The sequence below is a fragment of the Schistocerca piceifrons genome, chromosome 6 (genome assembly GCF_021461385.2).
Source record: "Schistocerca piceifrons isolate TAMUIC-IGC-003096 chromosome 6, iqSchPice1.1, whole genome shotgun sequence".
Taxonomy (NCBI): Eukaryota; Metazoa; Arthropoda; class Insecta; order Orthoptera; family Acrididae; genus Schistocerca; species Schistocerca piceifrons.
Window position 1 is genome coordinate 359,225,356 of NC_060143.1, and position 22,755 is coordinate 359,248,110.

Here is a 22,755-nt window from a genome sequence, read left to right on the forward strand (position 1 = left end):
AAGAATATAGTGCCAAAACGTAGAATTTTCAGACAAGAGTCTGCACAATACCAGCATCTGTCAACACATACAGCCTTCCCCAGGATTCTAAATCATCATTTTATCCCCTGTACATTGATATTATTGAGACATTTATGACTGTACTATACAGTCCCATATTACCTGTTAACAAATGCTTTGCGACGTCAGAATAGTGCACCATTCGAATACAATTGAGGCATATCAGTAAAAGTCAACTCACAGCTATAAAAAGTAGTATACAGTGGACATAACTGGTATTTGTGATGGAAACTGTGGAATTTTAAGGTAAGCATGACATATAAGAGGCAGATGACACCTGGTAAGTGAACTTTAATAGAGGAAAGTGTCCTCATGAACCATGGACCTTGCCATTGGTGGGGAAGCTTGCGTGCCTCAGCAATGCAGATAGCCGTACAGTAGGTGCAACCACAACAGAGGGGTATCTGTTGGGAGGCCAGACAAACATGTGGTTCCTGAGGAGGGGCAGCAACCTTTTCAGTAGCGCAAGGGCAACAGTCTGGATGATTGACTGACCTGACTTTTTAACATGTGCTGATACTACAAACAGCTGAAAGCAAGGGGAAACTACAGTTGTAATTTCTCGTGAGAGTATGTAGCTTTACTGTATGGTTAAATGATGATGGCGTCCTCTTGGGTAAAATATTCCGCAGGTAAAGTAATCTCCCCACTCGGATCTCCAGTTGGGAACTACTCAGGAGGATGTTGTTATTAGAAAAAACAAAACCGGCATTCTATGGATCGGAATGTGGAATGTCAGATCCCTTTATTGAGCAGGTAGGTCAGAAAATTTAAAAAGAGAAATGGATAGTTTAAAGTTAGATATGGTGGGAATTAGTGAAGTTCGGTAGGAGGAGGAACAGGTCTTCTGGTCAGGTGAATACAGCGTTATAAATACAAAATCAAATACGGGTAATGCAGGAGTAGGTTTAATAATGAATAAAAAAATAGGAACGCAGATAAGCTAATACAAACAGCATAGTGAACACATTATTGCACCCAAGATATAAATGAAGCCCACACCTACCATAGTAATATACAGGGTTATTACAAATGATTGAAGCGATTTCACAGCTCTACAATAACTTTATTATTTGAGATATTTTCACAATGCTTTGCACACACATACAAAAACTCAAAAAGTTTTTTTAGGCATTCACAAATGTGCGATATGTGCCCCTTTAGTGATTCGGCAGACATCAAGCCGATAATGAAGTTCCTCCCACACTCAGCGCAGCATGTCCCCATCAATGAGTTCGAAAGCATCGTTGATGCGAGCTCGCAGTTCTGGCACGTTTCTTGGTAGAGGAGGTTTAAACACTGAATCTTTCACATAACCCCACAGAAAGAAATCGCATGGGGATAAATCGGGAGAGCGTAGAGGCCATGACATGAATTGCTGATCATGATCTCCTCCACGACTGATCCATCGGTTTCCCAATATCCTGTTTAAGAAATGCTGAACATCATGATAGAAGTGCGGTGGAGCACCATCCTGTTGAAAGATGAAGTCGGTGCTGTCGGTCTCCAGTTGTGGCATGCGCCAATTTTCCAGCATGTCCAGATACACGTGTCCTGTAATTTTTTTTCGCAGAAGAAAAAGGGGCCGTAAACTTTAAACCGTGATATTGCACAAAACACGTTAACTTTTGGTGAATTGCGAATTTGCTGCACGAATGCGTGAGGATTCTCTACCGCCCAGATTCGCACATTGTGTCTGTTCACTTCACCATTAAGAAAAAATGTTGCTTCATCACCAAAAACAAGTTTCGCACTGAACGCATCCTCTTCCATGAGCTGTTGCAACCGCGCCGAAAATTCAAAGCGTTTGACTTTGTCATCGGGTGTCAGGGCTTGTAGCAATTGTAAACGGTAAGGCTTCTACTTTAGCCTTTTCCTTAAGATTTTCCAAACTGTCGGCTGTGGTATGTTTAGCTCCCTGCTTGCTTTATTCGTCGACTTCCGCGGGCTACGTGTGAAACTTGCCCGCACGCGTTCAACCGTTTCTTCGCTCACTGCAGGCCGACCCGTTGATTTCCCCTTACAGAGGCATCCAGAAGCTTTAAACTGCGCATACCATCGTCGAATGGAGTTAGCAGTTGGTGGATCTTTGTTGAACTTCGTCCTGAAGTGTCGTTGCATTGTTATGACTGACTGATGTAAGTGCATTTCAAGCACGACATACGCTTTCTCGACTCCTGTCGCCATTTTGTCTCACTGCGCTCTCGAGCGCTCTGGCGGCAGAAACCTGAAGTGCGGCTTCAGCCGAACAAAACTTTATGAGTTTTTCTACATATCTGTAGTGTGTCGTGACCATATGTCAATGAATGAAGCTACAGTGAATTTATGAAATCGCTTCAATCATTTGTAATAGCACTGTAAGTTTTATACCAATTAGCTCTGCAGATGATGAAGAGATTGAAGAAATGTATCATGAGGTAAAACAAATTATTCAGATAGTTAAGTGAGATGAAAATTTAATAGTAATGGGGGAAAAGTCGTAGGTGAATGTGGACTGGGGGCAAGGAATAAAAGAGGAAGTCGCCTGTAGGATTTTGCACAGAGCATAACTCAATCATCACTAACACTTTGTTTAAGAATCATGAAAAAAAGGTTGTATACGTGGAAGAGAGCTGGAGACACGAGAAGGTTTCAGACTGATTATATAATGACGAGGCAGAGATTTAGGAACCAGGTTTTAAGTTTTAAGACGTTTCCAGGGGTGCATGTAGACTCTGGCCATAATTTATTGGTTATGAACTACAGATTAAAACTCTAGAAAGGTGGGAATGTAAGGAGATGGGGCCTGAATAAACTGAAAGAACTAGAGGTTTTCGAGAGTTTCAGAGGGACCATTAGGAAACAATTGACAAGAACAGGGAAAACAAAATACAGTAGAAGAAGAATGGATAGCTTTGAGAAATGAAATAGTGAAGGCAGCAGAGGCTGAATTAGATAAAAACACCAGGGCTAGTAGAAATGAGATGGACAGGAAGTGCAAAATGGCTAAGCAGGGATGGCTAGAGGACACATGTAAGGATGTAGAAGCATATATCACTAGGGATAAGATAGATGCCGCCTACAGAAAAATTAAAGAGACCTTTGTAGAAAAGAGAACCACCTGTACAGATATCAAGAGCTGAGATGGAAAACCAGTCCTTCACAAAGAAGGGAAAGCCGAAAGGTGGAAGGAGTATACAGAGAGTCTATACAAGGGCAATGTACTTGAGGCAAATATTATGGAAATAGAAGAGAACATACATAAAGAGGAGAGGGGAGATATTATACTGTGTAAAGAATTTGACAGAGCACTGAGAGATCTAGATAATATTCCGTTAGAGCTACTGACAGCCTTGGGAGAGCTAGCCTTGACCAAACTCTTCCATCTGGTGGTCAAGATGCATGAGACATATGAAATACCCTTTGACTTCAAGAAGAATATAATAATTCCAATTCCAAAGAAAGCACAAGCTAACAGGTATGAAAATTACCAAACTATCAGTTTAATAAATCATGGTTGCAAAATACTAATGTGAATTCTTTGCAGACGAATGGAAAAACTTGTAGAAGCTGACCTCGGGAGAGGACAGTTTGGATTCTGAAGAAATGTAGGAACACACAAGGCAATACTGACCCTACAACTTATCTTAGAAGCTACATTAAGGAAAGGCAAACCTACGTTTCTAGCATTTGTAGACTTAGAGAAAGCTTTTGACAATGTTGACTGGAATACTCCCTCTCAAATTATGAAGGTGGAAGGGGTAAAATACAGTGAGCAAAAGGCTATTTACAATTTGTACAGAAACCCAAAGGCAGAGTCGAGAGGCACGAAAGGGAAGCAATGGTTGAGAAGGGAGTGAGAAAGGGTTGTAGCCTATCCCTAATGTTATTCAATCTGTACGCTGAACAAGCCACAGAAATAAATAAATAAATAAATAAATAAATTGGAGTAGGAATTAAAATGCAGGAAGAAGTAATAAAAACTTTGAGGTTCGCCGATGACATTGTAATTCTGTCAGAGACAGTGAAGGACTTGGAAGAACGGTTGTACGGAATGGACAGTGCCTTGAAGGGAGGATATAAGATGAACATCAACACAAACAAAATGAGGATAATGGAATTTAGTCAAATTTAAGTAGGTGATGCTGAGGGAACTAGATTAGGATATGAGACACTTAAAGTAGTAGACGAGTTTTGCTATTTGGACAGCAAAATAACTGATTATGGTTGAAGTAGAGAGGATATAAAATGTAGACTGGTGGTGGCAAGAAATGCATTTCTGAAGAACAGAAACTTGTTAACATCAAGTATCGATTTAAGTATAAGGAAGTGTTTTCTGAAAATATTTATATGATTGTAGCCATGTATGGATGTGAAATGTGGACGATAAACATTTTAGACAAGAAAGGAATAGAAGCTTTTGAAATGTGGTGCTACAGAAGAATGCTGAAGATTAGATGGGTAGATCACATAACTAATTAGGCAATGCTGAGCAGCACTGGGGAGAAGAGGAATTTGTGGCACAACTTGACTAGAAGAAGGGATCGGTTGGTAGGACATGTTCTGAGCAGGATCATCAATTTAGTACTGGAGGAAAGCATAGAGGGTAAAAATTGTAGAGGGAGACCAAGAGATGAATACACTAAGCAGATTCAAAGGATGTAAGCTGCACTAGTTACTCGGAGATGCAGAGGCTTATACAGGTTACAGTAGCATGGAGAGCTGCATCAAACCAGTCTCTGGACTGAAGACCACCACCACCACCACCACCACCACCAACAGAAACGTAAAAAGAAACAGGTAGCCTGAAACTGAAATATAATGTAGTACTGCTGTGTGGGTAAAAAAAGAGGGGGAAAGGAAAGGAAAGAAAAGAAGATACCAGTCTCTAGGTTTTCAAGCCAGTAGCCCAGTCCTTGAGAGCAACAGATATTACAAGCAGAACTGGTAGTGCAAGGAGAGAGGAAGTTATTCAGAATCACTTGCCCCACAAACTAAGTATCATTTATGAGTCTTTTCTCTTCCCCCTTGCCTGTTTAACCAGCACTAGGAGTGTACATAAAGTTTTGAAAGTGATGTTACATGTTATCCTTTTTTTTTAATGCTAATGTAATGATTTAGGATGGTTTCTGGAACAAGCTGAAGACAAGAAGTAAAATCAGGAAAATTCCTACAATGTTGTTTATAAAATTCAACTTAGATTGCAGGACATACACTGCATGTGGAGAGACACAATGTGGATCTTTGGTACTGTGTGACAATCAAGCACCAAACATTGAGGTCACCTTCTGAGTAGATGAGAGTAGGCAAGTGTCAAGTACATTGAAATTCTGGAATCATACACTTTTAAAAATTTCCATAATTTGGTTTCACCAAAGCATTTTATTGAGTAGTAGAGCTATGTTATTTAAATTTGTTTGTTTTGAATATGCTGCCAGTATTTCCTTATTTCCTTCCTTTTTCACCAAAGAAAATCCTACATATTTATCACGTTTTCCCAATGAGATTGATTAATGATGTACTTCCAGGTTTTCCAATTTGTTGTTGTCTTTTATGCACAATTTTTCAAAAACTTACCCAGTCTTCTTCAGATATGTTCTGTTATGTGTACTCTTTGCCTTGACTCCACCCAGAGTGTGAACTATTGCTGGTCTCACATTGCAATTATTTCTATTTATAGTTGACTGTGAGTTTATTTTCTGACACCCACTAAGACCTTTGAAGCTCTTTAGCTTTTCAGAGCCCGTACCGATATTCCATGAAATGTACATTCTCTCAGCATTCCCTAGCTCTGGTCGATGTGATGGCCATCAAGACTGTAACAAATTTGAGAGTCAAGACACTCAACTTGTTTAGATTTAAACTTCCCAACATGTGTGCTAGGTTTTCTGACATCTTTTTACTGACAGACTCCTACATTATGTTGTCCCAGAAACTTGTGTTTGCACCACAAAATTGGTCTCTCTCTATATTTCATTTCATGAATAATTTTGAGGGCTGTTTGGCAACAGCTGATTTGCTTGGTTGTTTTAGTTGGGTGTGTTGCTGGTGTTCCTTGCATCTCTCCTCAACTATTCTAAAAGTCTGCTCCACTGATGAAATGCCACATTTGCATGAAATGCGGTACACACACCTAGATTATAGAAACCTAAACTGCCTTAACATTACACTGAAGATTTTTTAAAAATCTTTGTTCACGGAAGTGAAATACATTGGAGGGCATGTTTTTGTAGGAGTCTACCAATATTCCTGGCTTCTCTTTCCCTGTCTCAGTCTCAACCAAAACTTATTTCCCAGATATTTTAGGTTTTGACTGCAACACCCACTCAATTTGATGATCTGACAAGGGAAACTCCCCATTGCACTGCCTTCAGATTTAGTTGTAAAATGTCCTAGCAGTGGATAGCCCGGCATAAAAACTGGAAGAAGGTGTATTGAAATGTGAAAAAAGAAGCAAATTATAAACAATGGACAGTAGAAGCTTGAGATGAGCAACAATACAAGAATAACGGTGTTGTGGTTGTGTAGTCATGGTGCTGGACTACAAAGTGGGAGACCCATGTCCAAATCTTCCTCCTGCCCACCCCCACCCCCTTTTATTTATTTATTTTTCAGAAATTCATGAACTGTCTGTCTGGGCATTAACGTGTCCACTACATATAAGTCATGTGATAAGAATATATTACCGTAGCACGTAAATGTGTTGAATGTTGAGAGTAGGAAATATGCTGCATAACCTCTCACAGAAATGAAGACAACAAATAAACGGTGTGAGCCATGTTACAACAAAGGAATTCTGGAGTCAAAACTTCCAAATGGAACACAAAGGTCATAACGTGGTACTTGTGTGGAACAAATAGAAGGTATGTACATCTGGAGGTTCCGTTCTTACACCTTGATGTGGGGAGTTTCCCTTGTGAGTACCTCCATAGGGTCATTCCATGTCAGTTCAACCAGGGGCTCCAGCTCATAGTCTCAGATTTGATTGAAATTCAGTACACTAATTCTACCATGTGTGGAACACTCGTGTACAAAGTATTAGTTTCCCCTGTCAACTAGTTCCAGAATTATGGCTTGTGAAAGAAGGTGGCGTGACCCAGAAATTGCAACCCACATCTGGCAATCTATCTTCCGACATAACTTCAGGTCTTAATAACTTTGGAACTATTCCACACAGTCCAGTGAAATGTTTACAACTCAGTAACATCCATTTAGAAAAGTCACTCCATGAATCAAAACACCAACAACATATTTCTGAGGGAAAATAAAAATTCCAAAATGTGATTAAAAAATGTAATACGTTAAAAGGTACATATTGTAGGTGCCCTCTATGCCAAATACAATTCACACAAAAAGGGTATACATTTTTTTGTGATAAGCTTAATATGGCTCAAACACACACAGAACTCATCATGCCCATATCAGTCACAAAAACTAAGTTACATGCACACGAAAATATAAAAATTTGAAAAATTACCTGAAAAATATGGATTTTCGAAGTGTGGTAGCACAAAAGGGACAAGTGGTATCCAAGCCAAATTTCACACACTGCATAAGTACACCATAACGATATAAATCTCAAAATTTCAGCATGTTATTGCAAGACATTTGTGTACAGTGGAAGTTGACAGATGTATTTGGTGATGTGGCCATTGTTCCATAACACAATTTTGTAAAAACATATTGTAAACTGTTCTGGCTCTTCTTATCCTCTCCCACAACTGTTTAATCACTAAGCAACAACATATAGACAGATTAACACAACCTATCATTAATGTTTACTGCACCTTAAGTGCTAAAAACCAGTCGACTTTACTACTGTACTCTGTACATTGAGTGACAAATTGTACTGTCTTCCTGACACTGTGGTAGGAACAGGAACTGTCATAAGAATATGTTCAAAAAGGAATCCAACACCTGTCTGCCAAACGTGACCAATGAAATGATCTTGCTCGACCTGCTGGTGCCATGAAGTTCACAAATAGATCACCTTCTGCATCAGAGCACTCTGCAACACATCCTAAGTACCATTTGTCATCATAAACAGCAATAACATAGCAACCTGGTTGTATGTTGCTGCTTTTGCTTCTGAATCCTGAGTCAGACACATTGTGAAGACACATGTTGCGCATGAACCTATAGTTATAACCGGACAGTATGCTCATCTGCACATTGTCAGAGTCAGCTGGAGAGAAGTGATGATGGCTCCTTGTGCCTGCGACAGTTTTCATGTGTTCTAGTCTGCTTTTTAGCAACTTATAGCGTCCCCAGTGCCATATTACGAAAAGACAATATTTATAAAGAAGACATTCATAATTTGTAAGAGATTTTTTTTTTTCTCATGTAGCCTTAAAATAATAATTTCTCTGTGTAGGTTTAGATTGCAAAGAAATAATTTATGACAGAATGATCTAAAGAGACGCCCAGTTACACTCTTTTGTTAATTTTTTAGTCGACCTTACTTCTTCGCTTGTCTTGAATGTGTCTAGAGGGACATCTTGCGTGTGCTGACGAATGTAAGCATATTTGTATGAGTTAAGCATATAATATAACGATTTAACATTCTTGTGCACTTTTAATTTGTAAGAGGTGATCCCGATTTCATGTCCGCCTTCCTTGAATTAACCTGCATTCAAGTAATTTACAGCTCAACAATCGCAGCGGCCGATGCAGCCAACGACGCCATTACTTGGCGATATTAACTTATGAAAAATTAGCGGAAGCGGAAAACTCGCCCGCTATTAGCATAATATTAATTTTTCTCCACAGCCGCACGAAGTTGCAGAAATACTTAGCTTTAAGATTCTTATTTTCAGTAGCATAGCCGAGACCCAGAGCCAGGACTCTGACTACAATACAATGGTTAACGGAGGTAAGAAAAATACTCTCGCGCGTGTGTGGGTCGCAATTGTAATTAATAACTAAAGATCTTTTGCTTTAACGTCAACTGACTAGCCGAGGAAATTTATATGAAAAGTTTATTACATTGTTCAACTTAAATATCATTTTTATGAAGGCCCGCCACGTAAGTCGGCAACAATCAAAAAATAATAATAACAATAATAATATATTAAATTACGACGGCCGACGGACGCGAGATTGGCGCCGCAACTTTGGGGCCCGATTAATATGATTCTATTGTAATGAATGTAATTATGTATGTGTCTAATTGTTGTAAAATATTAATGCTTGTATGAATTCTTTTACATGTACAACAACAAAACCACACCCTGAGGAGATCTGGAGAGGAAAAAGTGTAGAAAAGAAAAAGGATTGCGAGAAAGAAAAATAAGTAAGGTAAGGCCTATTGTGCAAGCATCCTGTGTAGCTCTGTGCGGAATATCGAACACATGTGCACATGAGATACCTTCGGTGTTTCGTGTATTTATGTGTTTATTTTTGGAGGGATAATTATTCGTTTTGTGTATTTATGTGTTTATTTTTGGAGGGGATAATTAATCGTGTGTGTATCAGTGTTAAAGATTCGTCAGTGGCTTAAAGTGAATTTAGTATGGGTAAGATAGGACAACCTAAAGCATCCGTACCAGAAGAACAAAATTCTGTTAATATGGAAAGTGAGGATCATTTGCAATACGTAAACGAATCCCAAGCCACCGCCTCGGATAACATAATTTCCGGAGCGGGGGGCGAGGATCTGTGGACGGTGAATGACGCTCCACAGCAGAATGGGAATAGAGTAACAACTCCACTGCCTGGGCAGGGGGGCCAATCGAGTGCTAGATTAAGTGGGGCACCAGTATGCTCACCGATTGCAGACCCATTTGCAGAATTTCTGCGCAGGTTAGAAGAAAGAGATAGGGAAAGAGATCAGAAACTGGCTCAGATGCTCCATGAGCAAGAGCAACAAAGAGAACTGAAAGAAAGGGAAAAGGAAAGAATGTCAGAACAGAGGGAAAAACAAAGAGACGAAAAACTGGCTCAGATGTTCCATGAGCAGGAGAAAAAATTAACGCAAAAGCTCATTGAGCAAGAGCAGCGCAGTGAAGCAAAACTCGACAGTATCCAAAGCGAACTTGCCGAGATGCGAGACGCGTGCAAAGAAATACCCGATCTTGTGCAAAGCTTAGCCGGAGAGATGCAAAAATTACAGATATCGCAGGCTAGGCTTGAAGACAATGTCCAGACTTTAACCAACCGCGTAGATAATGTGGAGATAGATGCACGGAAAAGTATTGACGCATATTTGGAAGTGCAAGCTCAAAAAGTAGAAAAAGAATTAAATGAATGGCTAGAAGTAAAGGATCGCGAGATATCTGCAAAGATTGAAAGCGATGTAAAAACAGCTGTAGAACAAGCGACTGCGGCCGCGAGTGTAAATATTGACGCCAGCGCTGCCGCACTACATGCCGAATTAACACAGATTAAGTCCCGTGTGACTGCGGAGTTGCCAAATTGGCAACAGGAGGTCGCGCGGAGACTGTCTGCGTTGGAAAGCAATGTAAACAGTGGCGGACAGATCATGAATCAGACTCCGCGTACTGATTACTATAATAACGCTGACGGTAGCCAGGGTGCGAGTGCGCAACCGCAACCTAATGCGAATTATGAGCACGAACAACATGCGATACCGTGCAGCGCACATCACGAAGTGATGAATGTCCCAGAATGTAGCAATCAGACATGCAAAAAAGAGGACAATGTAATAAAACACAGGACATTCCAACCCTTCAATAGCGAAAAACGAAATGTCCACCCTGTTGTATTTATTAAGAGCTTCAGGAATGTGTTTCCCAGGACATGGACGGAAAGACAAAGAATACAGTTCGTGGTCTCCTTTATTCAAGGTGACGCCGCACTGTGGGCCACCGACGTGTCCGAAAAATGTCTAACGATGCAACAGTTTGAAGGTGCATTCTTGCAAAAATTCTGGTCCGATAGCGTCCAAGAAAGACTACGAAAGGAGTTGTACAGTCCAGAAATGTACAATCCTAAGATGGGAACGTTACGCAAATATTTCGAAAAGTATATAAACAAAACCAGGTACTGGGACGAGCCAATGTCCGATCGTGATATAATCAGATTAATAAAAATGAAGTTGCCCAGTGAAATTAAAAGATATTTCATCAATGTGCCGGAATACGATATAGAACAATTCATGGAAATAGTGGATTCTGTTGACCTATTGATCGAAGATATGAAAACCGAAAACAAGTGGAACCATGCAGGCTATAATCAACACAAAGCCGATTACAATAGCAGCCACAGTAACGGTAGTAACTTAGTACCAAATGGTAACGGGAATAGGCAAGAGCACCGGCAACAGAATCAAGGCACAAACAATGGCAATGGTTATAACGGCAACGGTTATAATCGTGAAAATCGAAAGAGACATCATGATGGACGCATGAGTAATGGACATAATGGTAACGGCAATCCGCAATGGCGGAACAACCGAAACCAGTGGCGTGGTCGTAACGAACCAACACCACAGTGGCAACAAAACACAGCGCCACAATGGAACGCCAACCCAGGTCCGTCACAGAACATGTCAGGGAGTTACAACCGACCACCACAAAACCAGAGCCATACACAATATCAAAATACACCATCGGGGAGGCAGGGCGGCCAACCCAACAGTAGCAACAACAACAACCAGAACCACAATGTGAGGTTAGTGGAAGTGACAGACAACTGTCAACCCACTGATGCTCATCCGTTAAACTAAAGACAGCCACAATACGCTCTCCGTTGTTGGCTGCAGGATGGTGTAGTGAGGGCACATTCACAGATGACAGCCATAAACTTTGTATGCTGAGATACAATGAAGGAACAAAAATAGAAAAGGAACTTGTAGACATACCGCAGACATGTAACCGAACCGACAAAAGTGTTGTGCAGGCTATATTGCAAGCAGATATGTATGGAGCACCAATACACATAATAGTCGATACCGGTGCGTCAACCAATGTCATGAGCGCAAATTTTTACAAGTACTTGAGTCAAAATAATAGAATACCAGTATTGCCAGTGAAGAATTGTCGTGTTACAGGTGCAATAGGTGCACAATCTCATATCATAAAGCACCAGGTGCAAGTCGAGTTTACGGTAGGAAATGAAGCAATGAAAAGCTCGTTCCGAGTAGTTAAGGGATTAGGTGTTGCTTGCATCCTGGGGATGGAATTTTTACGCCAGAGGGACGCAAAAATCGACCTCTTGTGCGGGGAAGTAAGCCTTATGAATGAGGATAGACGTGTAATTTTGCCGTTGTTGAGGACACGGGAAGTGCACGGTAAATATTGCCGGAGCTTTCAAACGAGATTCGAAGGAATACAGGTAATGCATTTATATTCTGACTTAAGTACAAGACAAGTATATTTTAAAGATTTTATTACTGAAGACAAAGAGGAAAAAAGGAAAATGATAGCCATGAAAGTTAGGGAGTCAGAACATTTGACTGAAGCACAACAAAACGAATTGACTCAGCTACTTACAGATTATGAGAATGTGTTTTCGGAAAAACCCGGTGTTATCGAGGGCTACACCTATAACATCGAAGTGGTACCTCACGTTACTTTCTGTCACGCAAACTACACCATCCCGTGGTCAAAGAAGGAGGCAATTACGAAGGAAACAAGAAAAATACTTACAAAGACTTAAAGAAGTTCGCTCAGTAGAGTAACTTTTACATTTGTGTGTAGTAGGTTAAGTTTAGAGTGTATTTTTTTTCTGTGTGTAAATGTTCAGATTTTAGTGTAACATTTAAAGACAATGAGGCACACAAGATTAGTGCGATTCAATTTTGTAGATGTTAAGGAATAATAGTATTTTTAAGCAATTGCATTTTGAAGAAAAAAAAATGAACGTAGGTTTAAGAATATGTTAAAAATTTCATGTTGAAAAATGCTTTAAAAATATTTTTAAAAAATTCAATAGCATGTAATGATGAAAGAATTTTTCATTAGTGTGTCATGAATATTTTTGAACTGTAGTAGTAACGCAACTTATGAAGTTCAATATTATAGTGCATATGTTGTTCCATGTATTTATGTCTATACCGATCTTGAAATATGCTCAATCATAATTTACTAAACAACATGAGTGCAGGGTGTACATCACCCAAGGTACCTCATGTGTTGTGGACAAAGTACAAAGCAAATCAGTAAACGCGACTACCGCTAAGCACTGTTAAAATATATTGCCATCTGCTAAGGCAGAGATTTGCACGAATTGGTAGTGTAAACAAAAGTCACAAATCTAACATTAATCTAGGAACTTGCACGCTAGGCCTAGATTATAAAATGTGTACAATAATGCGAGAGGCAAGGTTTTGTAAGGTCGAGCCTGGCTCTGGAGAGCAAGTACGCAATGAGTGGGCAGACATGACATGGGGACTTACCTCAGATGAGACGGAAATACAATTGTATAGTCAAAAAAATCTGAAGGCAAGTACGACTCTAAGTGGAAAATAAAAAGAGATAATTAGTGCGAGAGACTGGTAAAATCCAGCACTAGCCAAAATCCAGTTCAGACTGAATGAAATACATTAGTGTTTGTGAACTAATCGAAACAGTTACTTTAAGCAGTGTGAAAAACTGTGAAGGTGAAACTGTGATATGGACAGTGAAGTGCTAGTATTGAACGTTCAACAGCGGTGAGGACGCCAAACGCCAATATTACGCACGAAAAACTGTGAATTTGCTTATAAATGTGAACTGTTAACGTGAAGTGAACCCACAGTCAATATTTTTGGGACAGACTGTAGTTTCAGTGAGCACAATAATGCGAGATTGGAATGCGATGCGTGGACTGTTGCAAAACAGCGACCGCAGAAACGGCGAATGTTTGTGCTAAGCTCGTATTGGGACACTCACCAGTGCCTGCGAGTGCGGCGAAAACATAAATAATTTTATCAAGACAAAAACTGACGTGTAATGGAAACAGTGGCGCATCAAAACTGCATTCACGGGAGAAGGTCCATGTCATGTATTCTGCAAGACAGTGCTAGCTTGACACTCGGAAACTGGCGAAAACTTAACAACAACTGCCGCACTAATAAATGCTCCTTTCCCACTAGCGTAACCATCTGCAGCGGGAAACAAATATTACGTTGGTTGTGTGTGTGTTTCATGTACTACGTCGGAGATGCGTAGCAGAGCTGACTCCTGCCAACAAGAGCGGGGGGCGGATATCATCCCACTCCGCCACGCCCGGCCGAGACAGAAGCGCATCGCCAACGGTGCAGCCGATCAGCTGATTCTGACGTTCCGCGACGGCGAGACACACGCTGGCGTCGGGCGGGCGTTGACCTCTCCGCAGCCGCCGCAAACGCCGAGCACCGAACACACCAACCGACGCCGTCGCGAGCCAAACGTCGCGGCGTAGATCATCAAGTGTTATAATGACCTCATTTTTGCATAGTGCAACAAAAATATTTGTATGCACATCCTGTACTCCAATGACATTCCAGAAACAATTAAGTGAAAGTGACCAAAGCAGTTAGTCTGTCGCTCCGCCGAGGTTTTCCCCAGGTTTCCCTACGGCCGCGCCAAATGGGGAGCGAACAGTTGACACCCCTGGGACTTCAAATATTCCGGACTAACTCGTGGTATACCTTGAACCTCATCTGTATTACACTTTGTGTGCAACACACCTCAGTAATTACAACATACGATGTGACATATATAGACTATGAAAGAAAACTCTGCGTGTGGACACTGTGGACATGAAAGTGGAAATATTTATGTCAAAAAACACGAACATTTTTTATGACATAAACATTTCGGGGGGCAATATAGCGTCCCCAGTGCCATATTACGAAAAGACAATATTTATAAAGAAGACATTCATAATTTGTAAGAGATTTTTTTTTTTCTCATGTAGCCTTAAAATAATAATTTCTCTGTGTAGGTTTAGATTGCAAAGAAATAATTTATGACAGAATGATCTAAAGAGACGCCCAGTTACACTCTTTTGTTAATTTTTTAGTCGACCTTACTTCTTCGCTTGTCTTGAATGTGTCTAGAGGGACATCTTGCGTGTGCTGACGAATGTAAGCATATTTGTATGAGTTAAGCATATAATATAACGATTTAACATTCTTGTGCACTTTTAATTTGTAAGAGGTGATCCCGATTTCATGTCCGCCTTCCTTGAATTAACCTGCATTCAAGTAATTTACAGCTCAACAATCGCAGCGGCCGATGCAGCCAACGACGCCATTACTTGGCGATATTAACTTATGAAAAATTAGCGGAAGCGGAAAACTCGCCCGCTATTAGCATAATATTAATTTTTCTCCACAGCCGCACGAAGTTGCAGAAATACTTAGCTTTAAGATTCTTATTTTCAGTAGCATAGCCGAGACCCAGAGCCAGGACTCTGACTACAATACAATGGTTAACGGAGGTAAGAAAAATACTCTCGCGCGTGTGTGGGTCGCAATTGTAATTAATAACTAAAGATCTTTTGCTTTAACGTCAACTGACTAGCCGAGGAAATTTATATGAAAAGTTTATTACATTGTTCAACTTAAATATCATTTTTATGAAGGCCCGCCACGTAAGTCGGCAACAATCAAAAAATAATAATAACAATAATAATATATTAAATTACGACGGCCGACGGACGCGAGAAACTCTTTGACTATATTTCACCTCATCTTTCGAAACATGGAATGATGGTTGCCAGAGATATTTTTCTGTTCCTAGGCAAATAATTGAAGAGGTGTTAGAATGTGACCTTCTGTAGGGTGCTGCAGACTAGCTCGTGATGCCATGCACTTAATGGTAGCACCAATACCATCACATACATTTTTACCATGACTTGTTGCGAAAAAATTCCATTCAGCGAGAATCTGAAAATCATGGTAATGCATGCACAAATTTATGAGATTTTTGCAGTTTTTGTGCTGACTAGCTGCCCCATCACTGAAGTATTTCGCAAAATGTATGTGAGGCAGCTTGTTTTTCACATATGCCATGACAGAGCAAAAGTTGGCATGAACTGCAATCGCATCATGAATTAAATAGTCACTAAAAACGCACAGGTTCATGACAGACACATCACCTGATTCACCTCTATAGTAAATCGCAAATGGCTGGAGAGTTGCTTGACTGTTGTCCCAATGATATCCTTGGATGGCATCTTGAACTATAAATGCGTAATTTTCAGAAAAGTCTAGTATTACTATAATTTCATCTTGTTTCAAATTATCCTTACAAAGCTGGAGATAACTTGATTGTGCTGTTGCTGTGAAGCTGTGTGTGATCAGTTTGTCCGTTTTTTTTTTGACAACACATTTCAACAAAATCTTCCACTGTACTTTGCTTTGTTGCACACAATCGATGTGTGTCCATTATTTATAAGAAACAAGTTCATCGTCATCCATAAGGAGTTCACCATACAGTTTGTTATTCCTGTGTTCTGCAAGATTTGCCTTACCAGGACACTTTTCACACCTGTTTATCATGCACTGGTAGAAACTGACGTCACACACTAGCAGCTTCATTGCACCTTTGTAATCCAGACCAGAATCCTTTATAGCAGCAAACATCAGCTTAGCATTTTGATGGGTCTCACATACACAAACATTGTGTGTGCCCCTTGCACTTACAGGCACAATCCATTTTGGCCCAAGATTGAAAAAAGATGATAAACCTACTTTGGTATTGGGATACTTTTCCTTGAATTCTACATATAGTTCTGATATGTTGTATAGCAACAGTCTTTTTTGCATCTGTACACGAACATTTCCCATTTTCACTGTTACATAGTCTTTTTTTCCAGGCATTATTCGGCTGTAGTCATTATTTTCCTAAAACTCCGACACTAGCTCCTTTATTTCTGAACTCAATTGCTTATTCCTGAGCCTGCTGAAGTTGTGGAAGCACTCCTTGGGTTGCTTTTATTTTGCTAGCTTGCTTTACCATATATGTAGAAACATTGAATTCCTTTGCAGTGTAGTCAATAGACCAGCTAGAAGGTGCAAGGGTAAGAATAGCTACTTTTTTCTGGCGTGTAGATATGGCACATTTTTCTTTCAAATCATGCACAATTTTGTCAAAATCAGAGCATTTCTGGCACGATTTCTGTTCCATTGGAGCAGATAGTTCTTCCTCTTCTACCGTTAGTGTTTCAGCTATTTTGTGTTGTTAAGTCCATTTGAGCTTCTTGTAGTTTTCTTCTACCATAGCTGGGCTTGTCTCTTTTCCCAACTATGTGTGTCTTCATGGGAGACAAACCAAGAACAGTAACGGAAGTATTTAATTGCTCATCCGCTGTGATTGTAGGTGGCTGATACTCTTTGTCCCTGTCATGTAAATTATCAGAATATTCTCAATTTTTTAGCAGTGTAACACACCTGGAACATAACTTTTGTCTTGGTTTCATGTTAAGTCCCATGCACCGACTCACTTTCAATACTGATTTTATATCAATTTCTCTGAGGCTACACTTCACTGTCTTCTTATGAATCCGAAATGGATCAAAACAACTTGTTTGTAGGAAAGAATACTTATCCAGAAACACTTTCATATGATGATAACAAACACTATAAAGTTCCCTGGAACTGTACTTCTTGTGCCCACAAAATGTATCCTGGATCTCCATAGCAACAAATCTTGGCCTGATTCATCCACATCATACAGTACAAAGCGAAAGCCACATTTTGTTCCATATGTTGTTTTATGACATTCAGATGATTGTGCTCTACCAATACTGCAACTTGTTTGAACAAAAGCACCACTAGTACAATCTTCTGCCTCCAAACTGACTTTCCACAACAGCACTGACCAGTCTGAACTAGAATCTTAAAAACATGAGTAACCTGTAATTGTTGCTTGTTTCCTTTGTTGTTCCTGCCTAACAATGACTCATACTGTCCCTGAAGACTACCATTGTTTAACTTTCTGCTGCCTAATGGTTCCCAACAATTGCTGCAGCTTTATCTGAAACAAGCTGTCTGCATCATCACTATTACTTGCTAAATCGCGTTAAAAGAAACATAACCAAATACATCTCTGTCGCCTTGCAATAACAAGTTGAAATTTTGCCATATATTATATTATGGTCTACTTATGCAGTGTTTGAAATTTGGCTTGGATATCACTTGTCCCTTTTGTGCTACCTCACTTGGAAAATCCATGTTTTTCAGGTAATTTTTCAAATTTTTGTATTTTCGTATGCATGTAACTCTGTGTGACTGATATGGACAAGATGAGTTCTGTGTGTGTTTAGGCCACATTAAGTTTACCACAAAAAATTTATACCCTTTTTGAGTGAATTATATTTGGCATAGAGGGCACCTACAATATGTACCTTTTAACGTATTACATTTTTTAATCACATTTTGGAATTTTTATTTTCCCTCAGAAATATGTTGTTGGTGTTTTGATTCATGGAGTGTCTTTTCTAAAAGGATGTTACTGAGTTGTAAACATTTCACTGGACTGTGTGGAATAGTTCCAAAGTTATTAAGACCTGAAGTTGGGTCTGAAGATAGATTGCCAGATGTGGGTTGCAATTTCTGGGTCATGCCACCTTCTTTCACAAGCCATAATTCTGGAACTAGTTGACAGGGGAAACTAATACTTTGTACATGAGTGTTTGACACTTGGTAGCATTGGTGTGCTAAATTTCAGCCAAATCTGAGACTACCACCTGGAACATTTTCTCAAATTGGTTGAATTGACATGGAATGACCCCATAACACTATTTGTAGGTATCTTAATTCTTCAGTGAGTCACTTCTTTTCTGGAAGTGTTTAAGCTCTATGGAGTAGAGTCTTTAACAACGTATTTCTTTCTGTCAGATGGCGATAGCTTGAAACATGGAGAGAGAGGTCAGTGATGGCTTGACAATGGGTAGTCCACTGGATGGAGCAATTTGAAGTAGGCACTAGTGCCCATGAAGTGCTTTGGGCAACACATGGAACATTGAAATTCTTTTCATCATAATATAAAATTCACAATGGAACTTGAAAAGAAGGGCAGCTAACCTTTCATCAATGGTTAGTTAAAGTAGACTGGTCAGATTTCTTCATCGGAGTGTATATGGAAAATGCATGTGCACTGATTCTCTCTCTCTCTCTCTCTCTCTCTCTCTCTCTCTCTCTCTCTCGCTCTCTGTCCCCACACCCACACCTTGAGCCATCACTATCCAATCACAAAGAAATATGGTGTTCTGGTCCATAAAGCTTGAACACTTTCTGACAGACAGAGCCACACAGACAAGTTGTATCTACAAATAGTTTTCCAAAGGGGTTGCGCTCAACACCAGGAATGCATGAGAAAGAGGTCTTAAAGTTACAAATGATCTGCTGATCCACATGGTGGAGGTCTGGCTCAATATCCAGAATGATTGGTAGGCTCCTATGGAAAGATGGTATCCAGTGTATTTTCCTCCCAGGAACGAAGATAAAATCTTCTTTGTAACATTAAACATAATCTAGGCCAGCAAAGGCAGGGTGAGCATCGCTTTCCATGCGAATGTGGGAGGTCTTATGTGAGGCTGATTGTTGGAACAGTCAACGAGGGATGGAAGGAACATCAGCACCATACTTGATCAAAACAACCAAGCAAATAAGCTGTCATCAAGCACGGCCTCGAATATAATGATGAAAAGAAAAATCATGAGACAGTTTCCTGCATCAAAAGCCAAATCTCCAGGACTGTGTAATTACAAGTCTATCAACAAAAAGATGGCAGGAAACCTAATACACTGATGGGGGTTTAGACTTAAACAAGACTTGGGCCGTGGCACTCATTTTGTTAAGATCTCAACGGTCGTCACATCCACCAAAGGTGGGAAATGCTGAAAGAATGTGTGTTTCATAGAATATCAGTGCAGGCTCTGGAAAACAAAGAGCATTGAAAGAGCATAGTGAGTGTCATGAGTTGGATTCACACTCAGCTATAAATAGCAGTGTGGGACCACCAATAGTTAGTAGACCGGTCAGAGACCAGGCAGCATGTACACATAACAGAAAAATAAGTCAGCTGAAGATCTGGAAGTACACCATTAAAATTCTTCAGATATATGTTTTTTTGTTACTACAAATTTGTTGTAACATGGGTACTTTTCTTTGTGGTAAATTGTATTTCTATCTTGTATAAGAAGACCAGACTGATTTTATAACTGCCTCATTTCAGGGAAAATGAGAAATGTTTATGCTATTAATATGTGTGGTGTACGGAATGAGATGTTTAGGACAGGATGTGACAGGCCTAAGATATAATGAATATGAGGCCACCTGTTTGACAGCACCTGTGAAGAAATTGTGCACCAGTAATGCATCAGGAGAAGAAATTAAGACACAACAAAAGCACGAAGTTACCAGTTTCATGTGATGGTACATGGCTTACAAGTGAACATTAGTCACTACACCGGGAAAGCACTGTAACAGAAAGTAAATCTGGAATAGTTGTGGATACCAAATAGCTCACTTCTTACTACAAAGGTTGTTAAAAAGGGAAAGAGGAAAAATACTATGGCTTATGCAGAATGGATGGAAAGTCATGAACAAAATGGTTCAATTAACCACAGGGATACCAGCAGGTGCCATGTAAGTAGACAGAATGAAGAAAACTTTCCTATGATCAGAAATCAGACATGGTGTACAACACATTACATTAGTGGTGGTGATACCAAATCCTTCAAGGCTGTTTCAGAATTAAAGCCGCATGACCTAATAAACCTATCACTAAACTGTAATGTGTTGGTCATGGCCACAACAAAATGGGTGCGCAACTGAGAAAAATGAATTGAGAATACAAGGATAAAAAGTTTTCTGGTGGAAAACCTTTCTGTGGTAAAATGAGATTGGCAGATGCTGCCATAAACACAACAAACTCATATTAGGGACGTCCTAAATTCTGATTCTGTTATTAACATGAGAGCAGCTATATGGAATACATGGTATCACAAATTCTTTTCGGATTCCAATGTGACATTTTTGGCCCAAGCAAAATGAGACAAGATGTCCTTATCAATGTTCAGTGTCTGAAAGGACTGTTAATAGCTATATGTTGTTGTTGTTGTTGTTGTTGTGGTCTTCAGTACAGAGACTGGTTTGATGCAGCTCCCCATGCTACCCAATCCTGTGAACGCATCTTCATCTCCCAGTACCTATTGCAGCCTACATCCTTCTGAATCTGCTTAGTGTATTCCTCTCTCGGTCTCCCTCTATGATTTTTACCCTCCAGCTGCCCTCCAATGCTAAATTTGTGATCCCTTGATGCCTCAGGACATGTCCTACCAACCGATCCCTTCTTCTAGTCAAGTTGTGCCACAAACTTCACTTCTCCCCAATCCTATTCAATACCTCCTCATTAGTTATGTGATCTACCCAGCTAATCTTCAACATTCTTCTGTAGCACCACATTTCGAAAGCTTATATTCTCTTTTTGTCCAAACTATTTATTGTCCATGTTTCACTTCCATACATGGCTACACTCCATACAAACATTTTCAGAAACGACTTCCTGACACACAAATCTATACTCGATGTTAACAAATTTCTGTTCTTCAGGAACGCTTTCCTTCCCATTGCCAGTCTACATTTTATATCCCCTCTACTTCGACCATCATCAGTTATTTTGCTCCCCAAATAGCAAAACTCCTTTACTACTTTAAGTGTCTCATTTCCTAATCTAATACCCTCAGCATCACCTGACTTAATTCGACTACATTCCATTATCTTCGTTTTGCTTTTGTTGATGTTCATCTTATATCCACCTTTCAAGACACTGTCCATTCCATTCAACTGCTCTTCCAAGTCCTTTGCTGTCTCTGACAGAATTACAATTTCATCGGCGAACCTCAAAGTTTTTATTTCTTCTCCCTGGATTTTAATACCTACTCTGAATTTTTCTTTTGTTTCCTTTACTGCTTGCTCAATATACAGATTGAATAACATCGGGGAAAGGCTACAACCCTGTCTCACTCCCTTTCCAACCACTGCTTCCCTTTCATGCCCCTCGACTCTTATAACTGCCATCTGATTTCTGTACAAATTGTAAATAGCCTTTCGCTCCCTGTATTTTACCCCTGCCACCTTTAGAATTTGAAAGAGAGTACTCCAGTCAACATTGTCAAAAGCTTTCTCTAAGTCTACAAATGCTAGAAACATAGGTTTGCCTTTCCTTAATCTTTCTTCTAAGATAAGTCGTAAGGTCAGTATTCACATGTTCCAACATTTCTACGGAATCCAAACTGATCTTCCCCAAGTTCGGCTTCTACCAGTTTTTCCATTCGTCTGTAAATAGTTCGCGTTAGTATTTTGCAGTTGTGACTTATTAAACTGATAGTTCGGTAATTTTCACATCTGTCAACACCTGCTTTCTTTGGGATTGGAATAATTATATTCTTCTTGAAGTCTGAGGGTATTTCGCCTGTCTCATACATCTTGCTCACCAGATGGTAGAGTTTTGTCAGCACTGGCTCTCCCAAGGCCGTCAGTAGTTCTAATGGAATGTTGTCTACTCCCGGGGCCTTGTTTCGACTCAGGTCTTTCAGTGCTCTGTCAAACTCTTCATGCAGTATCGTATCTTCCATTTCACCTTCATCTACATCCTCTTCCATTTCCATAATATTGTCCTCAAGTACATTGCCCTTGTGTAGACCCTCTATACACTCCTTCCACCTTTCTGCTTCCCCTTCCTTACTTAGAACTGGGTTTCCATCTGAGCTCTTGATAGTCATGCAAGTGGTTCTCTTTTCTCCAAAGGTCTCTCATTTTCCTGTAGGCAATATCTCTCT

At 40.0% G+C, this 22,755-nt stretch overlaps 1 protein-coding gene across 3 annotated transcripts in view; it reads right to left on the reverse strand.

The window, feature by feature from the left end:
• Positions 1–22,755, reverse strand: part of LOC124802928 (host cell factor 1-like) — a 121,453-nt gene that overhangs the window by 1,009 nt on the left and 97,689 nt on the right. The gene's annotated exons all lie outside the window — the stretch shown is intronic.